A 26,537-nucleotide genomic window follows, 5' to 3' on the forward strand; every position below is an offset into this window, starting at 1 on the left:
TTTTAATTTTTTTGTAATTTATGGATACAACCTCCTCTATATTGTTAAGATCAATGGGATGAATTAATTGCACATCATCAGTATACGCAAATGTAGTAAAGCCAATAGATTGGCCTACCGTAAGAAGGGCATAAAGATGTTAAATAGCAACATAAAGCGGCATAAAAATGTTAAAAAGCAACGATGACAAGATGGAACCTTGCGGGATTCCATGTTTATTGGTAAAAGGTTCAGACAATGCGCCGTTGAAAATGACCTTGAATGATCTGTCTGAAAAATAAACAAATCAGTCCATAACTTGGTCAGATAAACTGATTTCATGAAGTCGCGTTAGTAACAGGTTGTGGTCAATGGTATCGAAAGCAGAGGAGAGGTCTAAGGAAATAAGCAGTACGGACTGGTAATGATCAAGATGGTAGAGTATTTTTGTAGTAAGTCCTAACAGGGAAATTTTAATCATTCCCCCAACCCCCGTATCAGACGGCGGATTTCCAGCGGTGCAGGGCATCTGGCCTGAACCCCCACACTGCTTGCTGTCAGTTCTTGCGAGTCCCGCGAGAGCCGATTATGGCCATTCAGCGAGCGGTGCACGGGCAGGCCAGATGCTGAAGAGATCACGGCTGCCCTGCAACGCTGGAGATTTGCCGTCCGCCATCCAGGGGGCTCCGAAAAAGGTATCGGGGTTGGAGGGGGGGGGAGAGAGATTTTAAAAGGCAAGGGAGGTACCGGAAGATAAGCCGCAACTAATACCATGGGGCAGCTTATCTTCTGGTTTTTAAACATAGGCCTATACATGGGTGCAGCCTATGCAGAGGGGCAGCCTATATAAGGGGAAATACGGTAATCTAGATAGATTTAAAGGAAATCTTAAATGCTTTCTTTTTAAAGTTGCATTCGAACTTTAAAAGCTACAAGGCCACTAAATTATGTGTTTTAACCTACTGTTATTCCCTTTTCTGTTCTCCTTTTCTTTACGCATTATAGTTCCTCCCACTCCCCTTTTGCTCCTGTCACTGCTTATTTGTCTGTATTAAAGTCTTTTAATCCCCTCAAATATTCTGTTTGTCACTCCCTTTCTTTTAAATGTGTACATTGCATTGAACTTATGATAATGCGTTTTAATCAAAATTTTATTAAACTTGAAACTATTTCTAGGCCCCACCCACACCACAACACACACGGAAATACTACCTTACTAAAATTGTGTTTTCTTTGTGTGAGATACACATTTAAATGCTTACATAAACATGGGCAAATTCACAAATAGGGCTTATTCAATTACTACTTTATTCTAGTAAATCATATTTAAAAGGATGTGTATTTACAATAGCATGGGATCTTTAGAGCGATATATTTTTGCTTCTTTGTTTTGATGCTCTCTGTGCTCACTTTTTTTTCCCTCTGCAGCCAAGTGGGTGCTCCTGCGTTCTGGCTTTTTCCCCCGTAGCAGCAGCTCCTTCACCCCCATTCCAGTCCCAGTTCTATCCCTGGTGGTGGCTCTTCTACTGGGGCCTAGTAGCAGGCACTGGATTTTAGCAATCCGCTTTGTCCTTGTTAAAAACAAAACAAAAAATAAACAACATCTTGTATTATAGCAATTTCTAGGTCCCAGGTACTGCAGTAGATACCAAGAGAGGTTCAGCTCCCGACCGTTCAAGAGATTAATGTCAGAGTGCACCACAGTGTTTACCAAGGAGCTACTGAGTCAACACCACAGGTATGTTTTCACTAGGGATTCCCCTATCATGTTTATAGCAGAGAATATGGAAGCCAGCCTGATTTTTTTTTTAAATTTGCAGACACTTTTTATATTTCACAGCACACACATCTAAAACAGTGCTTATATTAATATATTTATTGGTACAGTGTCAAGATTTAAAAATGAGTGCTTACTGATTTCTCTCTCCTTGATACAAGATTTAACGCTTCTTTTTTTTAATTATGTGAGGAAAGATTAATAAAAACAGGGAGATTTTCAAACAGCTTCAAGTCATCCCAGTAAATTGCTTGGCCACCTGCTGTGAAATGCTAAACTCCAAAAGATTCAAACCCATGTTCTCTTACTGTCTCTATCTTTTTGCAAAAACAAGGAATAAAAACACCACCAGCAATTGTTTTTCCAAGAGCTGTTGAACTAGCAAAACTTTTTTTACATAAGTCCAGTTTCTTTGTTCCAGCAAGTTGGAATTTACTTTTTTTTTAAAAAAAAAAAAGGGTCCTCGTACTTTGTCACGTTCCTAATTTTGGATGTACCGTATATACTTGAATATAAACTGAGATGTATGGCCAAAAAAATGGCCCAAAAAAGGGAATCTCTGTTTATATTTAAATCTACTACTATAGTTTTTTAAAAAATATCCAAATTTAAGCCTACTGGGCTGTGGGGAATGGAGTCGCGGGTCAGGGACAGGCCCTACATGCGAGGCAAGTAGCCGATTCCTCTGGGCGGCCACCGCAACAGTCCTCCATGCTGTTTGCCGGCCGCCAGGAGGAGTGAGGAGTCAGCAGCGCATCCAGATTGTAAGCATCCCTGCCTTCGGTCCTGTCCCAATCCTACTAAACCAGCTGGCAATAATGAAGCCAGATGCGGCGGGGGCACTTCTCTCTTGCCAAGTCACTAAAGGCTCTGCCGGTTTCGATCCCACCCCCCTCTGAAGTTACTTCCTGATTTTCAGGGTGGGATCAAGACCAGCAGAGCCTATAATTTTACTCCAGGAAGAATTCTGCACACTATAGTATTTTTTAGGGGCCCTTTTATTAAGCTGCAGTAAGCACTAGTGCGTGCTTATTACATCTTAAAATGGCTTGCTATATGACACGCTCAGGCGTCCTGCCGCAAGTTCCAAATCTGCATGCACTAACCATGCACTACAAAATATTTTAAAAATTTTTGTTGGAGGGGGCATATCTGGGAGTGGAGAATAGGCATTCCTGCACTAGTCACATTACCACACTAACTAGTTGGTGCAGGATTACCGCATGAGCCCACACCACCTACAAAAATGTTCCCGTGGTAATCCTTTAATGGCATGTGCTAAGGAGAAATTATGCCTTATCTGATCATTTTCTTTTCTTTAGTCAGGTCACCGTTCTACACAAATGGATTATCCCTCCCTACCAGTAGGCGGAGGTAGAGAAAATGCTGAATTGAACCAGTAACATCATCAGATAAGCTGTGGTACCCCCTCGAGGAGTCCAGTATTTTTCTCTACCTCTTTCTGCAGGCAGGAAGGGATAACCCATTTGTTCAGAATGGTGAATCAACGCTATGAAACAGTCCCCTCTGTTCGACAACTATTCTTCGATACAACACACAAGACTATCTATTCAGTAGCTGCACCCACATTATGGAACGTCGTCCCCATTGCCCTGAGACAGGACACTAACTCCAATAACTTCAAGTCCAGCCTTAAAACTTGATATCTATGCCTATGAGATTTAGACATAAGGTTAAACGCATACGAGACTCAAACGTAAGGCATATTCCAGACACCCCCTTTCTCTTTATTTTTAAGTAATGTAATCCCACCCATCTCCCTTTTGTACCATGTCTCGTTGGTAGTATTGTGTGGTTTGTATTTTCATTTCCCCATTTTTACTTAAATTTTTAATTTGGTATGATGTTAACCGTGTTGGTAATTAAAGCAGTATATCAAGCCTCAATAAATTTGAAACTTAAATTAAGGGATAAGACGCATACAGTTTTATATATATATATACATACTAAAAAACTGCTCCCTTGCTTGTGTAGGTTTGTGGGGGTTTTTTATATATAAAAACAAGCCTACACATAGCTGTAAATTCCAATGCTGATATACACTGCGATTGGGTTTTACATATACAGTATATAATCACATACACGCATAAGACAAGTATTTATACTTAATATAAAATCACTAATATGACCAATAATATCAAGTTATTTTTCCACAAAGTAGCATGTTATTTTTAACTTGCCAGTTACAAGCTGCTGACAGCAATGACTCCTTGCAGCTGTCAAAATTTGTGGCATCACCCACAGCCATGTTCACAGTTGCTGCCATAAATGCCAGCAACCTCCACGCTCCTCTTAGGCTCCCACAGACTACAAAATTATAACCCCCAAGAATCAAAAGCCCTAACCAAAAGGGCAATAAATCACTCATCCCCCATCCCTTTCTGCCTGACCATATTTCCTACTCCTCACCAATCTCTCTCCCCTAACCAGCAATTCCCTCAATTGGCCCGCCTTGTCCCTTTTCCTTCCCATAGCCAGCACGACCCAAGCTAATGCCTTGGCACCGCACAGCTCGCTGTAAGAAAGCCATACAGCGCCTGTAATTCCTGTGATTTTCTCAAGAGATAGAGCATAAGAACAGCATAACAGCTGGTATCAAGCAGCTCAAACCTAGAACATGCAGTGCAAGAAGAAATGAGCTGTTTCATGAGTGGTGCTAGGATAGACTGCAAGGAAGGAGACCGGCTTGAAGAGGAAGAAAATGGTGGGACCTCTGCAATCTCTATGCTGCTTTTCCTCCCATCAATTCAGGTGGAGTACCCAAATTATGTGGAAGATATGCAGATGTGGTGGTACAGCCTAGTGGTTAGAGCAGCAGGTTAAGAACTAAGGAAGCCACAGGTCAAATTCTGTTGATGCTACCCCTGCTATGCCCAAAGTCCATACAGATGTAAAAGGTTTTAGTACACTGGTTTCTGCAGGCTTTAAAGGGATCTCTTTTGTATAAGCAGAAATCACTCTGAATGTCCCAGTACTCAAGGCCCAAGCATGAACAGACCCATTAAAGGGGTGAAGACCTGAAATGGTCCTATTGCGCCAAGTACAGCTCTAAAAGCCGTTCGGCACCCTTTATGACATAAAATGGCCAATGCAAAGGCTCAATGGCTCAGCAACCTGAAGTACTTGATATACTGAAAACTGGAGGCCCAAAGCTATGAACTCGAAAATAAATTTTTTTTAAATGACTTAATATGAAAATAGAAAGGATAAAATATAAAGTAAAATAAGAACCCCCTCCCCCCCCAACAAAGGAAGGCACCAAAAGGCAAAGAAGGTTTTGACACACTGAGGAGAGACTGACAATGGAACTTCTCTACTCTGTGGAAAAATAGAGACTGATGGTTCTATGCTACAACATTGGGTGGAAAGGCACCCGGGGGCACCATTTCTAAGATTTAAAGTAATACTACACTTGACAGTGTCTGCACCATGACCTCCATCGGATGACATCATCCACACGTGAAAATATTATGCCTGCTTGTCCTTGGAGAACCAGCTGTTAAGACCGAAAACCTTTTCCGAGTCAGGGAAATACCTATCCTTCAATGGACAGTTTTAAAACATTTAGGTGTCATCACTGATTCTAACCCAACTTTCAATGAACAAATCTCGAGTGTAATAAAAATAAAATTAAAAAAAGGGGTTTTATTCCCTTTGAGAACCAAGATCAGTGAGGCACTACTTTGATGAATCTAGTCTACATACATTTGATTCATGCGCTCCAGTCCTGATCTCACAATTAGATTACGATAATATCAGCTATACATAAATATTTCAAATTTAATTTAAAACAATTACAAACATTACAGAATACTGTGATTAGGATGCTAGGTAATGTTAAAAAAAAAAAAAGAAATTAAGAATTAAGTTCAAGCTGTTAAGGTTAACACAGTGTATACTATCATCAGCTGTCCTATGTACAGGGCTTAGCTGGTGTGGCAAAGGGGCCACATTTTGGATTTGTAGGTACTTGGAGGGCCTCAGGAAAAAGAGTTATTAAAGAAATGACAATTTTGCATGAGGTAAAACTCTTTATAGTTTATAAATCTTTCCTTTTGGCTAAGTCTTAATAATAATATTGTAATTTATAGCTAAAGAGACATATGATCAAGAAACTGTTTTATTTTACTTTTGTGGTTTTGATAAACATACCGAGGGCCTCAAAATAGTACTTGGTGGCCTGCATGTGGCTCCCCGGGCTGCGAGTTTGAGACCACTGGGTTAGAGTTACCTTGAGATTGTGGGTTCAAACCCCATGCTGCTCCTTGCGACTCTGAGCAAGTCACTTAATCCTCCATTGCACCAGGTACATTAGATAGACTGTGAGCCCGCTGAGAGAAAATGCTCGAGTACCTGATTGTAAACTGCTTAATATACCTTGTCAGCCGAAAGCTTGAAGTCATAATGCCGTTGTACAGGGCCACGGTGAGACCTCATCTGGAGTACTGTGTGCAATTCTGGAGGCCACATTACAGTAAAGATGTGCGCAGAATTGAATCGGTTCAGCGGACGGCCACCAGGATGATCTCGGGGCTCAAGGGTCTCTCGTACGAAGAGAGACTGAACAAATTGCAGCTCTATACTCTCGAAGAACATAGGGAGAGGGGAGACATGATCGAAACATTTAAGTACCTCACGGGACGTGGCTGAGTGGAAGACGTCAGAGGGTGGTGGTCAACGGCACCCTCTCTGAGACATCAGAGGTGACCAGCGGAGTGCCACAGGGCTCGGTCCTGGGTCCACTCCTTTTTAACATATTCATAAGGGACTTGACCCAAGGGCTTCAGGGTAAAGTAACTCTATTCGCTGATGACGCCAAACTATGTAATATAGTAAGTGAAAGCAATCTGCAGGATAGTATGACGCAGGATCTGCTTACGTTGGAAAACTGGTCCTCGACATGGCAGCTGGGCTTCAACGCTAGGAAATGTAAGGTTATGCATCTCGGTGGCAGAAATCCATGCAAACCTTACACCTTAAATGGAGAAACACTAGCTAGGACTTCAGAAGAAAGAGACTTGGGAGTAATCATCAGTGCAGACATGAAGGCCGCCAAACAAGTGGAGAAGGCCTCATCCAAAGCAAGGCAACTTATGGGATGTATCAATAGAAGCTTCGTTAGCCGCAAATCTGAAGTCATAATGCCACTGTACAGAACCATGGTGAGACCTCATCTGGAATACTGTGTGCAATTCTGGAGGCCACATTACCGTAAGGACGTGCTTAGAGTTGAGTCGGTTCAGCGGATGGCCACTAGGATGATCTTGGGGCTCAAGGGTCTCTCGTACGAAGAAAGACTAAACAAATTGCAGCTCTACACTCTAGAGGAGCGCAGGGAGAGGGGGGACATGATTGAGACATTTAAATACATCACGGGACGTGTTGAGGTGGATGAAGACATCTTCTTTCTCAGAGGACCCTCGGTCACAAGGGGACATCCATTCAAACTCAGAGGAGGGAAATTTGATAGTGACATAAGGAAGTATTTCTTCACAGAAAGGGTTGTAGATCACTGGAACAAGCTTCCAGAGCAGGTGATCAAGGCCACCAGCGTTATTGACTTTAAAAATAAATGGGATGCCCTAGTAGGATCCTTACGAGGGTCGAGTTAAGGAACTAGGTCATTAGTACTCAGACTTAATGGGGTGGGTCAGTAGAGTGGGCAGACTTGATGGGCTATAGCCCTTTTCTGCCGTCATCTTTCTATGTTTCTATGACGTGTCGAAGTGGAAGATGATATTTTCTTTCTCAAGGGACTCTCGGCCACAAGAGGGCACCCGCTCAAACTCAGGGGCGGAAAATTTCATGGCGACACCAGAAAGTATTTCTTCACAGAGAGAGTGGTTGATCATTGGAACAAGCTTCCAGTGCAGGTGATCGAGGCAGACAGCGTGCCAGACTTTAAGAATAAATGGGATACCCATGTGGGATCCCTACGAGGGTCAAGATAAGGAAATTGGGTCATTAGGACATAGATAGGGGGTGGGTAAGCAGAGTGGGCAGACTTGATGGGCTGTAGCCCTTTTCTGCCGTCATCTTCTATGTTTCTATGTTTCTATTAAGTGGTATATCAAATTCCAATCCTTCCCCCCCCCTTTCCCAAATAGCCACCAATCCCTCTGAGCTGGGCAGGAGTCCTCCAAATGCATTTCAATTGCTAGGTACAGGCAGATTCCCTGGAGTCCCAGCGAGAATGCCTGTTCCTCACTATTGAAAATGTGATAGTGGAAACCCCCACAGGGACTCCTGCTCAGCCTAGGGCAGTGGTTCTCAACCAGTTTATCAGGACACATTGGTGTGTCCCCAAGAGGTAGTAGACATGTCCCTTAAAATGTCCAAAATTAGTCCTCTCTCTGCTTCTTGACTACCCTGCTGCCATCAGTCCTAGACAATGACACGGGGACAAATTTTTCCCCGTCCTCGCAGGAACTCAATTTCCCTGTCCCATCCCTGCAAGTTTTGTCGCTGTCCCTGCCCCATTCCTGCAAGCTTTGCTTTAAATTCACAATCCTCAAACACTTATGATTTTAAAGTGTTTTTAGGCTTGTGCAGCTGAGGATAGAGCTTGCAGGAATTGGGCAGGGACAGGAAAAGAACTCACCGGGAAAATGAATCCCGCGGGGATGGGGAAAAATTTGTATCCGTGTCATTCTCTAATCAGTCCCAAGCAGAAATGCTGCAAGTCTGCTGTCCATATGCTCTGTTTGCTAAATACTGTATCTTCTGAGTATTTGCAAGGGGATGGAACTCATACGGGGAAAGACTAAAAGGGTTGGGCCCTTCAGCTTGGAAAACAGACGTAAAAAAAAAAACCAAACAAAGACTACGGGACACTTGATGAAGTTACAGGGAAATACTTTCAAAACCAATAAGAAGAAATCTTTTTTCATTCAGAGGATAGTTAAGCTCTGGAAAGCGTTGCCATTGGTTGTGGTAAGAGCAGATAGAGTAACTGGTTTTAAGAAAGTTTTGCACAATTTTCTGCAGGAAAAGTCCGTAGTCCGTTATTGAGAAAAACACGGGGGAAGCCACTGCTTGCCCTGGATCAGTAGCATGGAATAGTGCTACTCTTTGTGTTTTGGCCAGGTAATAGTGACCTGGATTGGCCACCATGAGACCCCATAGACATCATATACCTAGATTTCCAGAAAGCCTTTGACAAGGTGCCTCATGAACGTCTACTCCGGAAACTGAAGAACCATGGGGTGGACGGAGACGTGCATAGATGGATCAGAAACTGGTTAGAGGGTAGGAAACAGAGGGTAGGGGTGAAGGGCCACTACTCGGACTGGAGGAAGGTCACGAGTGGTTGTCCGCAGGGCTCGGTGCTCAGGCCGCTGCTATTTAATATATTCATAAATGATCTAGAAACAGGGACGAAGTGTGAGATAATAAAATTTGCGGATGACTCCAAACTATTTAATGGAGCTCGGACAAAGGAGGACTGCGAAGAATTGCAAAGGGACTTGGACAAACTAGGGGAATGGGTGACGAGATGGCAGATGAAGTTCAACGTTGAGAAGTGTAAAGTATAGCATGTAGGAAGCAGAAACCCGAGGTACAATTACACGATGGGAGGGATGTTATTGAATGAGAGTACCCAAGAAAGGGACTTGGGGGTAATGGTGGATATGACAATGAAGCCGACGGCACAGTGCACAACGGCTGCTAAGAGAGCGAATAGAATGCTAGGTATAATCAAGAAGGGTATTACAACCAGGACGAAAGAAGTCATCCTGCCGTTGTATCGAGCGATGGTGCGCCCGCATCTGGAATACTGCGTCCAATATTGGTCACCGTACCTTAAGAAGGATATGGTGTTACTCGAGAGAGTTCAGAGGAGAGCGACACATCTGATTAAAGGGATGGAAAACCTTTCATATGCTGAGAGACTGGAGAAACTGGGTCTCTTTTTCATGAAGAGGAGACTTAGAGGGGATATGATAGAGACTTACAAGATCATGAAGGGCATAGAGAGAGTAGAGAGGGACAGATTCTTCAAACTTTCAAATAATAAAAGAACAAGAGGGAATTTAGAAAAGTTGAAAGGGGACAGATTCAAAACGAATGCTAGGAAGTTCTTCTTTACCCAACGTGTGGTGGATACCTGGAATGCGCTTCCAGAGGACGTAATAGGGCAGAGTACGATACTGGGGTTTAAGAAAGGATTGGACAATTTCCTGCTGGAAAAGGGGATAGAAGGGTATAGATAGAGGATTACTACACAGGTCCTGGACCTGTTGGGCCACCACGTGAGCGGGCTGCTGGGCACGATGGACCCCAGGTCTGACCCAGCGGAGGCATAGCTTATGTTCTTATGGGCTACTGGGCTTGATGGACCATTGGTCTGACACAGTAAGGCTATTCTTATGTTCTAGTGTTATTTCAATGAATCTGGTAGTATAGGGATTTTGTGTTGCTGTTACTGAGGTGACACCAAATCTGAAAATACATTTGGAGTCCTTTTACTAAGGCGTGTTAGCCGTTTTTAGCGCATGCTAAACGCTAATGTGTCCATTAAAGTCTATGGACGCGTTAGTGTTTAGCGCATGCTAAAACGGCTAGTGTGTCTTAGTAAAAGAGAGAGGTTGATTTTTTTATGATAAATGTTTAGTCTCTAGAGTGGATAAGAGGGGGTTTTTTTGGCAGTAAGGTTATGAATTTGCCTACTATACAATCCAATATGGAAAAACTGCGCGCAATTCAGGCCCAGATTTCTCATTGAGAAAGTGAAGAGCAAAACTTCTGTGTTTTGTAAGCTGTGAAAATAAAAGTAAAGCTTTTAAGAATATTTTTTTTTTCGTTCAGGTGTGAATTTATTGTTCCCCACAAACACTATCTGTCAGATGTTTCACAACAGTTAAAAAAAAAAGACCGAGAACCACTAGCTTAGAGGAAACAGCGAAAAACTTATGTGCACGACGGAAGAGCAGGACTTGGTGTGATTGTATGCGATGATTTTAAGGTGGTTGAAAAGGTGATGGCGATGCTAGGTTGCATAGGGAGAGGTATGGCAAGTAGGAAAAAGGAGGTATTGATGCCCCCTGTATAAGACTCTGGTGAGACTTCATTTAGAATACTGTGTACAATTCTGGAGGCCACACCTTCTAAAAGATATAAAAGGATGGAGTCGGTCCAGAGGAAGGCTACTAAAATGGTGTATGGTCTTCATGATAAGGCGTATGGGGCACAGACTTAAAGATCTCAATCTGTATACTTTGGAGGAAAGGTGGGACAGGGGACATATGATAGAGACATTTAAATACCTATGTAATATAAATGTGCATGTCAAGTCTCTTTCATTTGAAAGGAAGCTCTGGAATGAGAGGGCATAGGATGAAGTTAAGAGGTGATAGGCTTCGGAGTAATCTGAGGAAATACTTTTTTACAGAAAGGGTGGTAGATGCGTGGAACAGTCTCCCGGAAGAGGTGGTGGAGACAGAGACTGTGTCTGAATTCAAGAGGGCCTGGGATAGACACAAGGGATCTCCGAGAGAGAAAAAGAGATAATGGTTGCTGCGGATGGGCAGACTAGATGGGCCATTTGGCCTTTATCTGCCATCATGTTTCTAGGTTTCTAATTAGTGTATTAAGATCACTGCAAGACTACAGAATGGTCATGCTGCAGAATGAACTTGAAAAAGAGCTTTCCTTTGGGTGGTTCCTTAGTCATGGAATGATCATCCTAAAACAATTTGCAAGGAAGCAGAGCTGAAAAAAATGCAAAAAGTTCTATTAAAAACTTATCTGTGTATTCAAGCATTTGATAATAATTAATTATATTAGAAAAGCATTTCCAGTAGACCTGTAAAACAAAATCGGAGAACTGATAAATTAAAACAAACAAGTGGCATGCGTGTCTCTCTCATGGATGAGTTAGGCTTTTCTATTAAAAAAAGTGTTCTTTGATTTAATTTTTTTTTTAACTTTCATTTTGATTAGGGCTGCATTTCAATTAAAAAATTTAACCATAATCAATCACACGATTAATGGTAGGCTATTTTATTCCCTCCCCCCCCCCTTTCCCACCATTGCAGCTCCTCATGACTCTAGGCAAGTCAGTTAACCCTCTATTGCCCAGAATCACAAGGAGCAGAAATTGAGGTGGGGGGGGGGTAGGAAACATCACACAATTAATCACGATTACAAAATTTTAATTGAAATACAGTCCTCTAGTCCACATAATTGAGAGAGAACAAAACAGGCAAATAAAACAGATATATTTAAACATAATCATGATCAATAAAGATCAAACATTCTGGTGTGTAAATACAAATAAGACTCCAGATATTAGTTATGTGGTGAGAGAAGAAGATGAACTTGTTTCATGACGTTGTAAAAATTGTTCTAATTGTATTGAGTCCCAATAAACATAATCATTTTCCTGAAATTTAATCAAACATTTACAGGGAAACTTTAAATAGAATGTGGCTCCCAAAGCTAATACCCTAGATTTCAAAACCAAAAAAAGATTTTCTTCTTAATTGTGTCGCATGGGCCACATCTGGAAATATTAATACATTGTCTCCACAAAAGAGGAAATTATATAGAGAACCTTTAGGAGGTTATATTATTTGTCTTTATGTTTCTGTAAAAATTCCTTTTTCTTATTATTTGTATAAATGATAATGTATAAAAATTTGATAAATTAAAAAAAAAAAAAAAAAGAAATACAGTCCTAAAAGAATGTAAAAATTAATTAAAAAACACATATTGAAACATTACAACAACAACAAAAAATCTAAACCAGCATGCAGAATAGCTATAAACAGCCTTACAGTTTTCACAGACTACTTCAGAAAAGCAAACCCGGGTTTTTAATACATTTATACCGCTCGCTTTGTAAACTGCTTTGTTTTGAACAAGTTAAACGGTATATCAAATAAAATAAACATAAAACATTTCCTGGAACTACCAATTTAAAAAGTTGTAGAACTTTTACCATTTAGAGGGTACTGAAAAGTTCTCAGCCCAACCAACTTTCTAAATCCTGAGCGTTATTTTGCCACTGTAGCCGATGAGAGTGTTATCTCGCAAAGTGCCAATTTGTCTGTTTCAGATTATTGATTGAACCGTGTCAATGAAAAAAGTGTGGAATATTCAAGTGTGGAACTCCGAGTCGTTAAGTTCCTTTTATTGCAGAAGAAAACATTCATGACTTTCCTTTGGAGTTATGATGCAAATATTGCGTGACAAATGTCCATTATATTCCACAGTGAAGAAGTGGTGGAGGATAGGGCAGGGAGGGGGGACATAAGGAAGAGCCTGGGAGGGAGGGTGCAGAGCCTGACAGGGGAGGGAGGGAATGGTGCTGGGTGCAGAGCTTAACAGGGGAGGGAGGGAAGGGTGCTGGGTGCAGAGCCTGACAGGGGAGGGAGGGAAGGGTGCTGGGTGCAGAGCTTAACAGGGGAGGGAGGGAAGGGTGCTGGCTGCAAAGCCTGACAGGGGAGGGAGGAAAGGAAGGAAGGGTGCTGGGTGCAGAGACTGGCAGGGCAGGACACTTGAATATTAAGCCACCCGACTTATATTCGAGTCAACCATTTATTATTATTTTTTTTTTCCCCTCCTCTTTGGGGGGGGAAGGGGGTCTCGACTTATATTCAGATCGACTTACATTCGAGTATATACAGTAACTGGTGAAATTAGAAAAATATACCTCGGGCAAATTATCTATAAAACAAATTATACTGAACTCTTTCCCAGAGGCATGTGGCTATGACGATACGAGATGTGAAATGAAAGGGAAGAGAGCATAGAGGCCAACAGAGCTCGCACTGCTTACTGAGGGCAGTGTGAGATTAGTCAGTATCGAAATGAGGACTGGTATCAGCTTGTAGTACTTTCATAATTTAACAACTTATATTCTACCTTTCCACTGGGAAATCATGCAGTGTTGTAGAAGCCACTTCAGAGGCCTAATCTCAGATTTCTTACTTGAATACTGTACTGTTAAGCTTAGTGACTTCTCCAGGTTACACACAGAAGGTCGGCTAAGAGAACACAGCCAATGTGAGCTGTAACCTCTATCCAGCAAATGGAAGATACAAGAAAGACGAGACCATTTATCATCCCAACTCTCCTTCCTTGCCTATGGTTGAATTCTATTCATCTTTCCTGGATGTCTAGTCTTTTTACTGCCACTACATAAATTTAATTTGCAATGTGAAAGACAGAAGAAGAATACCATATTGTTATGAAATATTACTGCAAAGAAACCCACTTCCTTAGACAAAACAGAAAGTCTCAACCAGTAGCTCTTGATTCCCTCCACCGACTGCACACCGAATTTACATGCTTGCACTAAACTGACTGGTTTGTGCAAACCAAGGCAGCAAAAGATCCGTATAATGCAATAGCCTTTCCTAACGCAAGCCAAACTTTCCTGAACACGGGGCGGGGGTGGGGGTAAGGAATAAAATATCAAAAGATCAGGTTTTAGCAAGTGAGGGAGAAGAAGGAAGTGATCAAGTAAAAAGGCAAATGTACAGTTTCAGAACCAGCACTCTATGGAGGACCAACGTCTATTGTTCGAACAATGCCCTGCCTTCCTTTGTCTCACTTTTCCACAGCAGTGTCCATTTCACTGAAATGGCTGCTCAGATTGGAGGTCAGATTTGAATCCCGAATGGAAGCCCAGATTTGATTACAATGCTATATGTCATCGTGTATCCAGGACAACTGAAGCCTTCTGGTCTCTTGGGGACGGAGCGGCTTCTTGGTCACAGCTTTAGGCAACACTGCATGTGATCTGCTGTCACAAGACTAAAGTGAACACAGCTGCTCTCCCTGTTTCTCTTTACACAAACACGTTAAAAAATAAATAAATAAATCTTTCCAAAAAAATATTTGCAAAGAAAGATGCACCACAATCCGCCTTACAAATTTTTGTACAGGTCTGATTAGTTATGAAAAGGTTTAAGGATGATTTATGAAAAGGGAGAAAAAGGTGTCTTCTAAGTTAAAAATAAAAATAAAAATGTATTGTATATCACCGTACTCTTAAATATGTGTTTTTTGAACCATCACAATTGACAAACTTTGTGGCTATGTCTCGCCTAAATGTTAACAATCTTTGAGCCCTATATTTAGGATATTGTGACCTCATCTCAGTGCTATAGTTCTCAGCTTCTATTACAATTTTCTTTTTAGATAATTTCGCCAATTTTCAATAATTCTTGGACCCTAATTGTGGACTTGAGCATAAATAGTATAATTGTTTAATTTAAGATTTATATTGCTTTGTATTTGATATCTATCCTATTCTTGCTTTCTGTACAAGTGTAATACTTGAAATTTAAGTTGAAAATAATAAATAAATAATAATAAAATAAAAATAATAAAATAAAAAGAAGCAAATACATCTTGGTCTTCTATTTTTGTTATGTAGCAGGACCTACTTTGTGGAACTCTACCGATGGAACAGAGGCTAATAACGAATTAAACTTTTAGAAAATCCCTAAAGGCCTTTCTGTACTGGAAGGCCTTCCATGATTGATTATAAAGATCAGTTTGTTGATATCTTATTCCTAGAGTTGCTTTGATAGTAGCATAGTAGATGACGGCAGAAAGTCTGTCAACAAGATAAATTCATAGCATAAGATATGATGCAATACTAGGTATGCATACTTATCTTGATTTGTCCTTGCAATTTTCAGGGCACAGACTGCTGTGTACTGATATACTAGGATTATTTTTATAGTTTAACTATATTATATATTGTTTATGTTTTAACTTTAAGCTGCCTTGAATATTAAGACAGACTATAAATTAAAAAAATAAGCTGTAAAGTGAGTATACATCCTGGTGAAAAGGTGGTCTGTCGATGAATTCAGACCCATGGACAACTAATCAATTTATCAAAGACAAGCACAAGCCAAAAACTGCTTCGAGTTAGTCTTTCTGTTCTGAGGCTGTTATAGCATTAAACACTATAGTACTCCACAAATTTCCTTTACCTGTGTCTGTGGTTCACTGGTTGAGTTGCTGCCTCTGCACCCAGAGGTTGTGAGATAAAATCCTGGTGCTGCTCCTTGTGAACCTGGGCAAGTCACTTAATCCTCCAGTGCCCACTGCTTTGAAAGTCAGCTTTGAAATGCCAAAGTGACAAAAAGGCGGTATACAAGTCCTCATTCCCTTTTCCTTTCAAAAATCACCTGTCCTTTGAGGTCAGGGTTTCCTGGGTGCAGGGAAAACCTAATTCCTTCCATTTAAAAGTTATCAGTTTCTCTTTTCAGGCCTCTATGGGAAAGGATCCCAATCTGAACAGTTAGATTCTTGCATATCTCCTCCAGCAGTCCAGTTCTTGAGTGATGCTCCTTTCTCCTTGACCTTCGGATTTGAGGATCAGGCTGCTGCGCCAACCTGGCTTAGTCCAATAGCAAGCAGAGTAGAGGAAGATAACTACACTGACCAGGACATGAAGTGATTACATTATGTCATCACTGGCAGCTGGAATACATCCTTTTGAGTGTGAACAGGAATACTTGGGAAAACAGTATGGGCTGGCTGGTCTCTCTCAACCATCATCTACGTTACTATGCCACACACACACACACTGCCTGTAAAATTTTCAGGGACAACTAAGCAATAAATGGCAAATATGAATTTCTGAACGTAAACTGACAAGTTAATATACCAATACTAAAATATTTTTATTACTAGTATTTTAGCCCGTTACATTAACGGGTGCTAGAATATATGTCTGTGTGTCTTTATTTCTCTCTCTCTCTCCCTCCCGCTGTCTGTCTCTCTCCCTGGCCCCCTTTGTCTGTCTGTCTTTCTGTGTCTCTCCCTGCCCCTGTCTTTCTTCTTTTCTTTCTATCTATCTGTCTCTCTCCCTGCCTCCTATGCAGCAGCATTTCTCTCCCACCACTTCCCTGTGCAGCAGCCACAGCAGCATTCCCTCCCCCTCCATTTCCCTCCCCCCACAACACTTCCCTGTGCAGCAGCAGCGTTTCCCCTATTCCCCTTTCCCTTCCTGCGGTCTGGCCAGCTCCTTTAGTCCCTTACCACCCCCCCTTCCCTTCCTGTGGTCCCGACAAACCTTACAATTCCAGCAGCGTCTGCAGCACTCTACACACTGCTTTTTCAGGGCCTTCTACTGCTCAGCAAATCAGGGCAGTAGAATGCCCCGAAGCAGCGTGTGTAGAGTGCTGCAGACGCTGCTTGAATCGGAAGGTTTCAGGATCCGCAGCCCTTGCCTTTTACGCGGACCCAGCTGGAACAGGAGAAGCCAGGGAGGCAGGAATGAAAGTCCGTTCCGGCTCGCGCTAACGTCGCCCTGGCCAGTTCACATCCTTCAGACGCCAAGAGCCACTGTGGCCAACAGACTCTGCGCCGCCACACGCATGTGCACTCCTACCTGCGGGTCCCTACAGCGCACGGAAAACGGGAGCATGCAGGTGGGAGTGCGCATGCATGCTTAGGGCTTTATTATATTAGATACAAGGTCTGACAATCAATGAAGGCGCTATGCCAGAAACAAATGAAACCATGTTTTACATCCAAAAATGAAGCTGTGCTAAACAGACAAAGACAGCCACTCTCTACATCAGACAATGGAGCTAGGCAAGCAGGTAAGTGGAGGCTGCCCCCAAAGGTAAGTGGAGCAGAGCTGTGCAACCATAACCGGTGCAGAAACAAACAGGCTGTTTCGAAGCTGAGCGGTACCTCCAGAGAAGAGGCAGTAACCAGATTGAGAGATGATGGTAATCTGGGAGATGAAGCAGAGATGTAGCTGGAGTTATGGCTAAGATGCAAGTGCAGAGACACTCTACATCCAAGGATGGAGCCTGGCCAAAGGTGGCGCTGCAGAGAGTGAGGAGGTGACATAGAGGAAGCAAAGTAGAAAGGGCAGAGAAACTCCAAAATAGAGCTGCCACAACTCAGTAGACGGTGTCACGTAGTACAGAAGCAACTAGACCCTAGAAGAGTCAAAGAGGGAGAGGGCCTCGCTCTACTACCGGAAAAGGAGCATGAACCCCAGAAAGAAGCAAAGTTTAAACAGATAGGAGCATAAAGAGAACAGGAAACCCCCAATGCAGGCTCACCATCTAATTGCGGTACCCAGGGCAATGAAGGGATTAAGTGACTTGCCCAGAGCCGCAAAAGAGCAGGCTGGGATTGAAGTCAGAAATGCAGTTGTTGAGGCAGCAGTTCTATCAACTAAGCCAGCCCTCCACTCTGAATCTGCTACCAAGGAGCTGCCAAACAAAGAGGAAAGGGAAAATACAATACTAGGAGACCCTTTTTAGGCTGCTCTAGGGCCCGATCGGGAGATCCCACCTATCCAGGAGCCACAGAAGGGCAGCAAGAGAATTAACCCCCCCCCCCCACATACACACACCCCTCAAGGACATTCCTCAAATCTGATAGGAGGAGAAAGGCCAAAGTGCCAACTAGCAAAGTCCTCCACATAGCCAAAGGTGTGTGGACAGAAACTGTAGTAGGCCTCATCAGGCTGTATTGTAAAACCATCCCCTGTTGACTGCATTTCATCTTTTTTTTTTTATAAAGGAGGAGAGAGTTAGGAGTGCAGGACCAAGTCAGATGGGGTATAGGGGATAGGTAGGGAACTGGCGCCACCAGCTATACCCCCAAGAGGCTCCCAGGAAGCCTTTCCCTACACTGAGTCAGCAGAGCCAAAACAGGAGCAAAGCTGGACCAAGCCATGCTAGCAGACCATGTTGAGCAGCAGATAAGACCAAAAGCCTGTGGAGATAGAGAACACTGTGCAGACCATCGTATATATGGCAAAACTCAACTTTGGGCTCTCTAACTCCACCTGCTGGTAGGTGGACACAACCCACTCATCTGGATTCCATCTGCTGCTGATAAGGAAGTATAGTTAAAGATAACTTAATGTCCCAGCTATTGCAAGGTTCCAACTTTTCCTTCTAAAGGCACCAATCCTGGTGGTATGTTCATCTATCAACTGGGTTCATTCCACAACTGCCCCAGAAATAAGACTTAGTTCTTCACCAAACTTCTTAGAAAAAATTATTTAAAGAAGAGTTGAGAGCTTGTACTGCATCCCAGAGTGACTCACGTGTCACTACAGCTAATCTTAAAATTCCCTTCACAAGAAGTTCAGCAAGGTTCCCTCCATTAGCAAAAAAGTTCTCTCACTCACAATTGGTTGCAAACTGAAGGAGCTATCCTCCATATTTAACACAGTTCTTAAATACCAGGGTGAATGATGCTGCATAAGGACCCTCTGACAGCTCAGGTACCACAAAACCACCTGCACTCTGTTCCTCTCCTGCAAGAAAACTTTCCGATTGCTGAAGAGCTGCTCTCTCGACATGGCTCAAGGAGGCTCCATCCATACTGTTGCTGGTGGCCACCAACAGGGCCCTAAACTGCCTCAGAGTGGTCTGACAGAACCAAGGGGTAAAACTCAATGCCGAGGGACATGCCCCGATTTTCTCCTGCTCATTCTCGAGCTAAGGGAACCCTCCCGTACATAACGGCAGAAATCTGGAAGTCAGTCAGAGCTCCCAAATGCTATCTTGGCTGAAACTCAGCTCAGGTCTTTTCATTAACAGTTCAAGCCAAGTTATATTCAGGTACAATAGATGTAACTGTTTTTAACACTGTAAGACACATCACGCTGCTTTAACATGTCTACATTTTGAACATTTAGCTCATTTTAAAGAAAATAGTGACCAGTTGTAGAAAACAGCTGAAATCAAACCTTTAAATGAATTAAACTGGAGTTATTAGCAACGCTTCACACCACTCAACCTTTATCCTTTGTGTGAGGACAGATCCACACCAATAGCCTTTTGTTATTAGATAAAACTGTACCAAGTACTTCAAGGTAATAATGTGCCTCAGAAGAGCAACAAGTCCTTTGTGAAGGTCAATGTATTTTAGACAGAAATAAGCAAAACAAAAAAAAAAAACCCAAGGGCTAGGCCTTGCTTGGCTCAGAGAAATCGAAATCAAAACTGAAAATGCGTTTAAAGGCTTGCTGTAAAATATATGTTTTAAAATCCTCTGAATTTAGTGTTGTGAATCAGACAATTGTTCAATGAGTCAAAATTAGTTTTTGTTCACTATCTTGGTTTCTGAAAATGGCCAACCCAGATGAAAAAGTGACCTCCTAGTGGTTAGAGCCGCTGCCTCAGCACCCTGAGGTTGTGAATTCAATTCCCACTGCAGCTCCTTGTGACTCTGGTTAGGGAAGGCGGTGTCAGGTCAAAAGCGCGCCGGGACAAAGGCACGCGCAGACAATTGAGCGCAGTGCGGAGGCGCACGCTGCAGAAATTACAGTTTTTACAGCTCCGACGGGGGGGGGGCGTGGGGGGGAACCCCCCCCCCCTTTACTTAATAGAGATCGCGCTGCGTTGTGGGGGCGTTGTGGGGGGCGTGGAGGGTTGTAACCCCCCACATTTTACTGAAAAACTTCACTTTTTTCCCTGTTTTTAGGGAAAAAGTTAAGTTTACAGTAAAATGTGGAGGTTACAACCCCCCAAACCCCCCCCCCACGCCGGCGCGATCTCCATTAAGTAAACTAGGGGGGCTCCCCAACAAAATCCCCCGTCGAGCCCCTAAAAACTGTAATTTTATTCGGCGCGCGCCTCCATCTTGCGCTCAGTTGTCGGCGCGCGCCTTTGTCTTTAGCGGGGTTGTCTATGAACCAGGAAAGGCTACTTAACACTTCATTGACCAAAGTACAAAATAAGTACCTGCCTATAATCCGTAAACCACTTTGATTGTTAACTACACAGAAAAAGCAGTATATCGAGTCCCATCCCCATCCCAAGCAGTAAGACAGGTTTTATGCTTCTTATTCTAGGAATAAGCAGCAGTGGGATTCCCCCCCCCCACACACACCTTATTCAAGGAATAAGCAGCAGTGGGATATCCCCCCCCCCCCATCTTAATAACGGCTCATAGACTTTTCCTTTAGGAAATTATCCAAACCCTTTTTAAATACTGCTAAGCTAACTGCTTTCACCACATTATTTGCCGATGAATTCCAGAGTTTACGTAATTGCAGATTGAGTGAGAAAGTATTTTCTCTAGCTTGTTATAACAGATGGACAGGGCAGAGATAATCTTTTTCCCGGGGAAAGGTGAAAAAGGAGCTAAACTAAGTACAAAAGTATACTATTGAGAAGGGAGACTTAAAGGAAATAGCTTCTCTTCATAAACGAAGTATTCTAAACAGAAAAGACAATCAAAGCGGATATGAAGTTAATAAAATTATCAGTGGGGTATGCAGTTAAATAGTACTAAAGCAGGAGAACATGCCATGAAATTTGTCCCCTAGACTGAAAACAAATAATTTCACACAGCACATAATTAAACTGTGGAACCTGTTCCTGGAGAATACGGTCAAGGTTACTATAGTACAGTGGTATCTTGGATTACGAGCATAATCCGTTCCAGGAGCATGCTCGTAATCCAAAATGCTCGTTAATCAAAGCGAGTTTCCCCATAGGAAATAATGGAAACTCGCTTTGATACGTTCCCACCCCCCCAAGGCCAGGGCGCTGCTCCTCCCCCGCTCGCAAAGTCCCCCCCCCCCACGTGATCCGGCACCCCCCGTGAGAACAGGCACCCCCCGCCCGACCAACTTTAACTCACGCCCCCTGTCTGGCACCGGCACCGGCACGAGAACCGCTCCCCCCACTCGCGAAGGCCCCCCCCCCCGCTCAAATCGGCACCCCCCCCTTCCGTGAGAACAGGAACCCCCCGCCCGACCAACTTTAACTCACCCCCCCTTTGGCACCGGCACGCAGCCCACAAGTGCCGGTGCTGCTTGAAGATCTTCTTCCCAGTCTCTGCCGGCTTTGAGCATGCATCTGCGCATGCTCAAGCCCTTCTAATTCTCCCTCTTGCTCAAAGCCGGCAGAGACTGGGAAGAAGATCTTCAAGCAGCACCGGCACTTGTGGGCTGCGTGCCGGTGCCAAAGGGAGAGGTGAGTTAAAGTTGGTCGGGCGGGGGGTTCCTGTTCTTGTGGGGGGAGGGTGCCAATACGAGCGGGAGGGGGCCCTTTGCGAGCGGGGTGAGCGATGCCGGTTATCGGGGCGATGCTCGTAAATCGAGTCAACACTCGGTTTGCGAGACACGTTTTGCGAGAATGTTTTGCTCGTCTTGCAAAACACTCGCAAACCGGGTTACTCGCAAACCGAGGTTTGACTGTATATTGTTTTTTGTTTTATAATTTTGAAAATAAATAACAAGTAACACACTTGTTTAAGTAACACGATACATAATGATACATAAAATAGAAAAGAGAATTCAATTAAAGAAAATATTTTACAATCTTCTTAGACCCCAAAACATTTATAGGGGGAGAAGTCCTGAAAATAAAGAGACTTAATTTAAACATCAGAAAAAAAACAAAAAGGAAACAGCTTAACAGGAACAGCTCCTCAGTTCAAAATCACACCCTTTAAACACTGGAGATCTTCTTTATGTCCAGTGTCCAGAAAACTCTGGAGATGTTCTGGAACAAAAAAAGTATATTTTGTCCCCAAATATTTAATGAGGAATTACAAGAGTATGCCAGTTGAAATGTTGCTCCTAAATCTTTAGTTTCTTGCCTCATTGTTAGAAATATTTTCCTCCTTTCTTGAGTTGTTTTTATTAACGTCAGGGTATATCCAAATACGTTGACCAAGAAACGGAGTGTGCAAATTACGAAAGTAAAATTTTAAAACAACGTTGAGGTCTTGTTGAAACACAAATGAAACAAGTAAGGTAGCTCTTTCTTCCAAAATTGACATAGATGTTTCTAAAATAGCTGATATATTTCCCAAATAAGGAGGTTGATTCTGAGGAACTTGAGGATTTTCTTGAGTCTCACTTCCATTTTTCTTAAGAAAACTAGGTAGGTAATAAATTTTATTCAAAGGAGGAATAGTCTCTGGTGTGAAACTTAAAATTTGTATTAAGTATTTCCTAAACAATTTCACTGGTGAAATCTCTTAAGATCTAGGAAAATTCAATAGTCTCAGATTCAATCTTCTATTATGATTCTCCAATTACTCTATTTTCCTATGTATCATTAATTTATCTTTATTCAAACCTTCAGAAACAGATTTCAAAGCAATTATCTCCTGATTGACTTTATCATGTTTATTCTCATTGTCCGTTTTTAAATCATCAACTGTTTTTACCAATGAGTCTACCTTAGTCACTAACAATAAAGTTTCCCCCGCTGTTTTTTGAATGGTAGAATCCATTCTCTAGAGTGTCTTCCAGACATCCAGTAACGTTACCTCCGTTGGCAGGATCAGGGTATCACCTTCGGCCCTTAGTTGGCTCTTCTTCACCGCAGCTCCAACTTCTGTCCTGCTCCCCTCTCGTGAGTCGACTCCATTGACCACCTCGGTTGCAGAGCCACTCAACCACCCAAACAGTGCGGCTGCGGGAGACGGAGGCACTACCTGGGTCGGGAAGCGATATAGAGACTTCCGGCTCCAGCGCGGCAGCCAAGTCCCGGGACGCCAAGGATTGCAAGCTTCGCTCTCCTGCAATCTGAGGAGGAACACTGGCGGCTGCAAAATCCAGCGTTGTCTGGCGCATCGGCGTGGATGAACAGGCTGGTGGGGGTCCCAGACGAACCAAGCCTTTGTGCTTCGTATGTGGCATAGTGTTCAAAGAAGAAAAGAGATCCCTCAACGCAATCGGCTAGAAGCTCGCCAGTCCCGCCGCCATCTTGGACACTCCCCCCTAGTATAGCATATTTTTAATATGAGAAGCAACCATCTGGTTTGTACTTCCCAATCAAATGACCTCCAAATGTATGTTGAACTAAATTCATTGTGTGTGTAAATTCAGGATGAACAAACTATTTTACGTAGATCAATTTGTAACTTGTTTGGCTATATATTATGCATGTTAACCTTGTAGCCTGTTCTGAGCCCGTTGGGGAGGACGAAATATAAAATGAATTAAATAAATATTGTGCTTATAGATCACCATCTCACATTGACAAATTGCACCCAATGAAGGTAGAGAATCTGAAAAGAAAGTACTCGGTTTGCAAAAAAACCCTGCTTAATAGCACTAAGCTTATGCGATACAGTCTATCTAAATGCATTTCTTAAAACATTGCTTTCGGGGATAAAGGGTATTAAATTAGCCTTTGTGTCTCTCCCAACTCATTTCCCGACTTAAAAAGAAAATTTTCCTTTACAAAATCAAGTAATAAGTCTGCTGAATGTATGAAATGCCATCATAAACCATTAATAGAAGCAACTAACTCCACCCTTCTCACTAGGACGCAAAAGGACAATGGAAATGACAAAGCAATCGATGGTGCTGGAAAACTTTATTAGTACTCTGGCCCGAACTCTCTATAAGGTGCCGATATCGGCGAACATGTGTCATTCTGTAGTGTCTGTTTCAACCTCAGTCCTTCTACACCAGCATTCTTCAAAGCAAAGCTTGCGGGTCAGTGGTTGTGGCCATTCATACTCCGATTCTTCCCTCTCTCCTTAAAGAATGACATGAAGATGGTTTCCCACGGTTATCCGCGGGGACGGGAACGGTGATGAATTTTGTCACCGTGTCATTCTCTACTTTGCATGTCAATATTAGCTACTGGTTAGAATGTCTTCGGACTCCTGATGCAGACCAAGCAGAGCCACAGAGTACTAATAAAGTTTTCAAGCACTGTTGAGTGCTTGGTCCTCTCCACTGTTTTGTATCAAAAACCATTAAACATAGACAACAGCAGAAGGACTAAGATCCACCTAGTTAGCTTCACTTTTTTTTTTAATTCTTTTAGATTTATTAACCGCCTTTTCATGAAGAGATTCACCCAAAGCAGTTTACAATTCACTGAATAGTGATCAGTATTTTGCAGTGCTATGTCCCGAATTGTTATCTGTGTCAAGGAAGCACAGTTACTTACCGTAACAGGTGTTATCCAGGGACAGCAGGCATATATTCTCACATGTGGGTGATGTCATCTACGGAGCCCCGATGCGGAAGCATTTTCAAGCAAACTTGATTGAAGATTTAAGTTTGCTCTGCTGCTCCACGCATGCGTGCCTTCCTGCTCCACTAGGGGGCGCATCCCCTCGTGGTCTCCAGTTCACTTAACTAGCAAAGAAGCCAACCTCGGGGAGGTGGGCGGGTTGTGAGAATATATGCCTGCTGTCCCTGGATAACACCTGTTACGGTAAGTAACTGTGCTTTATCCCAGGACAAGCAGGCATGATATTCTCACATGTGGGTGACCTCCAAGCTAACCGAAAAGGGATGGAGGGAAGTTGGCAATTTAAGCAAATAGATTTCGCAAAACCGATTGGCCGAACCGGCCATCGCTCCTGGACAGTGAGTCCAGACAGTAGTGGGAGGTGAAAGTATGAACCGAAGACCACGTGGCAGCCTTGCAGATTTCCTCAATAGGTGTGGACCTGAGGAACGCTACGGAGGCTGCCATCGCTCGGACCTTGTGTCCCGTTACTCGACCATGCAGTGTGAGACCAGCCTGAGCGTAGCAGAAGGAGATGCAATCGGCCAACCAGTTGGACAAGGTGCGCTTGGAGACTGGGTGACCTAACCGGTTTGGGTCGAAGGACAAAAACAATTGTGGGACTTTCCGGTGTGGCTGAGTGCGTTGGAGGTAGAAGGCCAACGCTCTCTTACAGTCAAGAGTATGGAGCGCCACCTCTCCGGGGTGAGAGTGGGGCTTGGGAAAAAAACACAGGTAAGACAATGGACTGATTGAGGTGAAAATCAGACACTACTTTAGGCAAGAACTTTGGATGGGTGCGGAGTACCACCTTGTCGTGATGGAATACCGTGAAGGGTGGGTCCGCTACCAGAGCCTGTAACTCACTAACCCGCCGAGCGGAAGTGAGCGCAAGCAGGAAAATTACCTTTCAAGTGAGGAATTTTGGATGGCATTTGTCTAGGGGCTCAAATGGAGGTTTCATTAGTTGAGCCAGAACCACGTTGAGGTCCCAAACCACCGGAGGGGGTTTGAGAGGAGGGTGGACATTCAGAAGACCCTTCATGAAGCGAGAGACTAAGGGATGGAGCGAGAGGGCTTTCCCTTCCAGGGGCTGATGAAAGGCCGCAATTGCACTGAGGTGTACTCGAATGGAGTTGGTCTTTAGGCCGGAATGAGATAATTGAAGTAAATAGTCAAGGACCAGAGGACGGGGACCGACACCGGGTCCTGGCTGTGGGAGGAGCACCAGGTTGAGAATCTGGTCCACTTTTGGGAGTAGCAGGTTCTCGTTGAGGTCTTTCTAGAGGCCTCCAATATCTCCTTGACTGATTGAGACATGGGGAGAGAAGTCAGGGGGAAAGAAACCAAGCATTCAGATGAAGAGATTGAAGATTGGGATGTAACAGCGAACCCTGACCCTGTGACAGTAGAGAGGGAAACAGAGGCAGAGGCAGTGGATCTCTGACACTGAGTTGAAGTAGAAGGGAAAACCAAGGCTGGCGTGGCCAGCGAGGAGCAATCAGGATCAGGGTGGCTTGTACTGTTTTCAGGTGGACAAGCGTCCGCAGGATCAGGGGAAATGGCTGTAACGCGTATAGGAACCTTCCCTCCCAGTCGAGGAGGAAGGCGTCGGCCTCGAGCCTGTCCGGGGAGTATATCCGGGAGCAGAAGAGAGGCAGTTTGTGATTGTGGGGGGATGCGAACAGATCTATTTGAGGAGTCCCCCACTGTTCGAACACCTGTCGTAGGGTCTGAGAGTGCAGTGACCACTCGTGTGGCTGGAGGAGGCGGCTGAGTCTGTCCGCCAGACAGTTTTGTTCTCCTTGTATGTACAC

General features: G+C 43.4%; 1 protein-coding gene across 7 annotated transcripts in view; it reads right to left on the reverse strand.

The window, feature by feature from the left end:
- The window catches only part of FOXN2 (forkhead box N2), a 134,487-nt gene that overhangs the window by 88,051 nt on the left and 19,899 nt on the right, over positions 1-26,537 (reverse strand). For 3 of the 7 annotated variants that reach the window (XM_033939425.1, XM_033939418.1, XM_033939421.1), the window contains exon 2: positions 1,390-1,550. The exons of 2 other annotated variants lie outside the window; for them this stretch is intronic. The gene's annotated coding sequence lies outside the window, so the exon portion shown is untranslated. Of the gene's footprint in view, positions 1-1,389; positions 1,551-15,732; positions 15,823-26,537 lie in introns of those variants that run through there. 2 more of the 7 variants (XM_033939422.1, XM_033939424.1) reach the window with 2 other exon arrangements.

This window comes from Geotrypetes seraphini, chromosome 3 (assembly GCF_902459505.1).
Source record: "Geotrypetes seraphini chromosome 3, aGeoSer1.1, whole genome shotgun sequence".
Classification (NCBI taxonomy): Eukaryota; Metazoa; Chordata; class Amphibia; order Gymnophiona; family Dermophiidae; genus Geotrypetes; species Geotrypetes seraphini.